Genomic DNA, 6000 nt, shown 5'->3' on the forward strand with positions numbered 1-6000 from the left:
AGTAATTTTTTTAATTTCTAAAAATTTTTAAATACTTCACAGTTTAATGGAGACAAAAAAAAAAAACCTCTCCTTGAAAGCAAGCAATCAGTACCAGATCAATAAAAAGATAAAAACCCAGAAATCAAAATCATAATATAAAAAGCCTAACAAAGAATATTTGGGGCCTAAGGATTATAAAAATCTCTTAAATAACCTTAATTGCCTGGGTATCCTTCTTAGGAGAATCTCTGATCTAAACTGCTTGTTCTCTGGCCTGCTATACAACTGCCATTCACAGAACACTGATGTTTTGTTTTGTTTTTGTTTCATTGTTACTTGTTTGTTTTGGTGCTTTATTTTAATGGAACATAACTTCAAAGAATTTTCAGAGGCTTGCTGTCTAGAAGTGTCTTTATTCTGCATCCATTCTCCATTCTTCAGATTCCTGACTTTCTTCTATAGGCTTGGGTATGGAAAGTCTTGTCCTTCAAATTGTAAAGTGACTGAAACACTGTATTTCAGCAGCTGATAGTGCTAGCAAGAAGACTGATGTTAGCATATTCAATTTTATTATTGTGTTTTGATAGCCCGTTTTTATGTTCTCTCTGAAAACATTCAGGACTTTTGTAAGCAACTTTCACAAATAAATGCCAGTGTTAAGGTTTCTCTTGTTTGAACTACAAGTTCAGGGAAAAAAAGGAGATAAAATACAGTACAACTAATTTTCAATGAAGGTTGTTTGTGTGAAAGGAGTTTGCCTTAAAAAGTTTAAATGAAATATTTATACTTTATAAAAACTACACCATTTAAAAGAAAAAAATAAGAATGTCCCCAAACATGGATTACAGCTTTAAATATGCAACCTTTTTGAGTTCACAATTCTCTTTGCAGAAATCTAACCTCTCACAAAAGGTAAGATGCATATGGACAAGAATATATGCTGCAGTGCTGTTTAAATATTAAAATACAAGCACGTACCACTGCCCATGTAAGAGACACATAATGGATGTTATAGTCTTTACCATAAGCAGCAAAAGAATGCTAAAGTATTATAGCTTACAAAATAACACAGTACAAAAAGTTCACTAAAAATGTATTTATAGTTTATATAAATATAAACTTATATATGCAAATTATATTATATATAAACATTTAGTGAGTTATTTAGTGAAGTAGATTATATTTGTACATTATAATCATAGTATATCATGCTAACATTAAAAATATACGGAGAATACAGAATTCTAGAAAGATGTTCTTTGGTTTCTGATGGACTACATCCTGATAAATGTATCGAAAATGCATCGAATACACGTAAGCTATCAAATATCCAGCTAAACACAATGTACCAAAGACCACCAGCTGTTGGTTCTCCTGATACCACCTAGGAACTGCAGCTTGCTACCACTGCCCAGTGTCATGAATAACAGTATCTCACCATGCTTACACCAAGCCTGAATAAAGACTGAAATTACAAATTTGAGTTTCTCACCATCCCAAAGCCAAAAAAATCTTAAGGTGAAAGATTATAAGCCAGAGACAGTATATACTATTTTTTAACTTCTCAACAAGAAACCTTATTTCAAAAATAAGTTGTTTTAAAAAAAATCAGACTAAGTTTTAAAACAAAAAGCATCACTAAAGATGAACTGAGTCACTGAAAAAAGAGTATGTCTCACTTACGTGAAAATAATTACCCATAAACCAGAATACTTTGAGTAACATGACCTCAGAAAATAGGTAGGGGTGTGTGTGTGTGTGTGTGTGTGTGTGTGTGTGTGTGTGTGTCCAGGGAGAAACAGACTCCGTTATTATAAAGTTTTAACATATAGCAAATTGCCAGCAATTATCACTATTAAGACATAGAGACATACATATACAAAACATTAATGAAAAAGAATTGAGCAACAACATTAATAAGACACATAAAGCCGGGCGGTGATGGCGTATGCCTTTAATCCCAGCATTTGGGAGGCAGAGGCAGGCGGAGAAACCCTGTCTTGTAAAAACCAAAAAAAAAAAAAAAAAAAAAAAAAAAGACACATAAAAAACAATCCATCCACTGATGAATCCATATTACATGTACAGACACGTTTTGTAAATAGCCATACACAAATCTGTAACAAGTTTTAATGATTATTCATTTGTTCAAAAAATGTCTATATTTTGTATTTTATTTATCTCTATATGCATTACATTTCACAATAAAGTTTTTAAGTTATTATCATTTTTTTTATTTTTAAAAATTCATTAGCAAAATCCTTAAGATAAAACTACAAAGAAGCCCTGTGCAATGGTACACGCCTTTAACCCTAGCACTTGGAAAGCAGAGGCAGAAGGAGCAATCTGATTTCAAGACCAGCCTGATCTATCTACATAACAACTTCTAAGACAGTCAAGGACTAAATAGAGATTGTCAAAAAAAAATCAAAGAGATATTAGCATGTTTCAAAAGAAACAATAACATTAGAGTTATAGACTGCAAGGAAATGAATCCTGTAAAACTTGTAAATCCAAGCACACTGAAATCAATCTCAATGTGTATATACAAGTCACCTAATACAAAACTAAACTTACGTATATTCAAAATAGAATAAAATTCAAAAGAATACTTTCCATTTTAGCAATATCAGAACCAGGGTTACTCTAACTGCCAAAAACAGTTCTATGGCAAATTTGCCCCATTAGTCACCCATTTTAGTGAAGCAACAAGTCAGTCACCTCTTTAAAATAGTAATTTATGTTGCCAGATTGGAGAATAAAAATAGCAAAAACTATAACCCAAGGGAAAAAATAGGGTATAAAGCTATGATTAAAGTTAGTATTTCAGGACATGAAATTAATTATTCCCAAACATATTTAAGTAAACAAGTGCAGTGGCCCACAGCTGTAGTATCAGCTACTTGGTAGGCTAAGGCAGGAAGATGGCTTGAAGCCAAGAGTTCAGGGCCAGTCAGAGCAACACAGAGAGACCTGTTTCTTTAAAATAATAATGATAGTAGTACACATCTGTAATACTAGCATACAACTCTCCAGAGTCAGAAACAGGAGACTCAGGACTAAGGGCATCCTTAACTTAGCTCGTTTGAGGCTAACCTAGAGGACAGGATTAGAGGCCCTGTTTAAAATTATAAATAAATACATAAAAAGTGAGAGAGAACTAAAATATAGTTCTGCTCTTTTTTTTATTTTGTTTTTCGAGACAGGATGTCTCTGCATTGCTTTGGAGGCTGTCTTGGAACTAGCTCTGTAGACCAGGCTGGCCTCTAACTCACAGAGATCCGCCTGCCTCTGCCTCGCAAGTGCTGGGATTAAAGGCATGTGCCACCAACGCCTGGCAATTATAGTTCTGTTCTTTAAACTCGCACGAAGAGCTATTTCTTTCACTAATTTTTTTTTCTGATTTTAGTAACTGGTAATTTGTTACTTACTGCTGCCTAGCCTAACAGACAATCCATTAGAATTTATTTTAAAAGTGCTTATATAAACTCTTATTGTGTCAGAAGGTGTGGCCTATCTTAAATTGTGTTTGCTTAACAATCAAAGAAGTTTTCATTATTACACTAAATGTTGCCTCAACATACTTCTAATATGTATTAAATTCACCACCTAAAAACATAAGATGTCCGCTATAAATGCTAACCGAGATAACAGGCAGGGAAAAGCTGTAGTGGTACTGAGCAGCCACTTTTTAATTCAGCAGGGGTTGGCAAACTACAGCCCACAGCACAAATCCAGTCCAAGTACTCAGCCAAAATAATAAACCAGGAGACCATTAGGCTGTAACGGTTTCAGTCCCTTGGTTTCCTATGTAAGTAAACTCAAATGCAATGATTACTATTGGAAAGAGGGCACAAGTGGGGTTTTCTGGGATGTAAATACTATTATGCTGTTTTAAAAAAATGTAACCTTTAACTTTATGTAAGTTAGTATTTTGACCACATGCATGTCTTGGCACTGCAAGCATACACAGCGCATGCAATCATGCTAAGAGGGCAGAAGAAGGCATCAGATTTCTTGGAACTACAGTTACAGATGCTTGGTGCACCATGTAAATGCTGGGAATCAAGCCAGGGTCTGTGCTCTTAACCGGATGATCGATTTCTCCCTCCCTTATTATGTTGTTTCTTCATCTTGGTACTAGATAAAAGAGTATATACATCATGAAAATGCAATGAGTGGTACACATGACTTAAACATTTTAAAGTTATCACGCAAAGATTTTTATTCCATAGTCTGTGTGTCTTTGAAGAAAAAGTGTGTCAGTCTCCTATTCATATTTGTTTTGCCATCATTACTTTTATCTAATGAAACAATTCGTATTATCTTACTTTTAAAAAGTAAGCCCCATTTTACTGGCATACTACCATAGGGTGTAATATAGTTTGGTTTCTGTTGGCTTTGATAAATACCATGACTAAAGTGGGGGGGGGGGTCTTTCTATCACCCAAGGAAGCTTACAAAGGAACTCAAGGCTGGAACCTGGACACAGGAATTGAAGCAGAGACCAGGGAGTAACCCTGCTTGCTCTCTTATACAACTGAGGATCATCTGCCTAGCGGCCATGCCACCCAAAGTGATCTGAACCCTCCAAAACCAATCATTAATCAAATTAATCAAGAAAATGTCCACAGGCATGCCTTAGAACAACCTGACGGAGGCAATTCCTGGCAAATAGGCACGGGATGACAGCCTATGGAATGATTACTATGCAACTGTCGTTTTGCGTGAGATCCTTTCCAGACAGAAGACACTTCACAAAGTGAGTAACTTGCAATAGTTGGTTAAAGCTATCCTATGTTTGTCCAGGGCCACTGGGAATTGACTCACATAAAAATGCTCGGCGGAGCCCACCCAAAGACCTGTCCTCTTAGAAAGGTGGTTTCTTTTTCTTTACCACCCTCTCCTATCCTGCGAATGTGTAGTCTAGCCAGCTCTTCCATAGAGCTTCAAGTACTTCGCTAATACTATTGGGTGGTGTCACCCTCCAGTTAGAAAAACCGGAGTTTGCTTCCATCCGCATCCCACTGGAGCAGGCTCCGCGCGTGTTGAGCAACACTGGAGTTCTGCTCGCACTTTCAAGGGTGAGAACTACACATCGCTTCGGTCCTCCAGCGGCGACCGAAAGACCCTAACTCGCCGGGGCTTGGCGGAAAAACAACCCACACTTTTGAATCGATCGACGTTCAGCCTCTTAACTTTGAAGACTGTGCCGCCGAAACCTAAGGAGAAGGAGCTCTGTCACCTGAGAACGCGGCGAAGCGGGCCCTCGAGGGTGGCCCGCACGCTCCCGGCCAATCCCGCGCAGCTCTCCTGCCTCTCCCGGGACCGCGGCCGGAAGTCCCGGGCGGGCTCCAGCCCACCCTTAACTCCCCTCCCTTCCCCTAACCCGCCGGGGCCACGCCGTTACCTGGGGAGCCGCCGGACCCCTCGGCGCCCGCTCCGCTCGCCCAGTCTCTCCGGCCTGAGGCGCTGCCACCCGAGGGAGCCAATCGCCGCGCGCCCGCTGCGCGCGCCCCGCAGTGACCAAAGGGGGCGGGGCGGAAGAGACCCGGGCGCGCCGCCGGGCCCACGGGGACGAGGCTGCGCGCACCGGGCATGCGCGAGCCCGCTGGCGCCCTTGGGGCGGGGCTTCCGGCGAGCTTGGGGCCGTGAGGAGTGCTGAGCGGGGCTGGGGAGGACTGCGGACCCCGGGGCGCGCTCCGTGGGAGTAGCGGACCACAGCCCAGGCAAACTCTGGTCTGGCCAGGGGAGGGGAGCGTGTGTTGCATGGGCGATCCTCACGGGGCAGAAACTGTGGTTCCCACCAGTGGGGTGTGGTTTGCGGGAGCGGAGGAAGGAGGGTGCTGCGACCTCCACGCTGGCCAAAGAACCTTTCAGAAAAGCTTTAAAGCTCATGGCCGTTTCTTTTTTCACTTCGGGACTACAGAGAGTGTGTGCTAGACTATGTGCATTCTCAAAGTGCTCAGTCTCGGGGTTTAAAAGAAAAACCCGAACGCCAAGGATACGTTTTATTGT

The 6000-nt window shown here is 40.5% G+C and overlaps 1 protein-coding gene across 10 annotated transcripts in view; it reads right to left on the minus strand.

Moving 5' to 3' along the window:
- Mipol1 (mirror-image polydactyly 1) overlaps positions 1-5531 on the minus strand; it is a 258732-nt gene extending 253201 nt beyond the window's left edge. For 4 of the 10 annotated variants that reach the window (XM_040743050.1, XM_040743051.1, XM_040743052.1 and 1 more), the window contains exon 1: positions 5393-5517. The gene's annotated coding sequence lies outside the window, so the exon portion shown is untranslated. Of the gene's footprint in view, positions 1-5227; positions 5251-5392 lie in introns of those variants that run through there. The other 6 variants (XM_013120827.3, XM_040743048.1, XM_040743057.1 and 3 more) reach the window with 3 other exon arrangements.
- Positions 5532-6000: the final 469 nt, after the last annotated feature.

Source organism: Mesocricetus auratus, unplaced genomic scaffold (genome assembly GCF_017639785.1).
Source record: "Mesocricetus auratus isolate SY011 unplaced genomic scaffold, BCM_Maur_2.0 Super-Scaffold_15014, whole genome shotgun sequence".
In the NCBI taxonomy this organism is placed as follows: domain Eukaryota; kingdom Metazoa; phylum Chordata; class Mammalia; order Rodentia; family Cricetidae; genus Mesocricetus; species Mesocricetus auratus.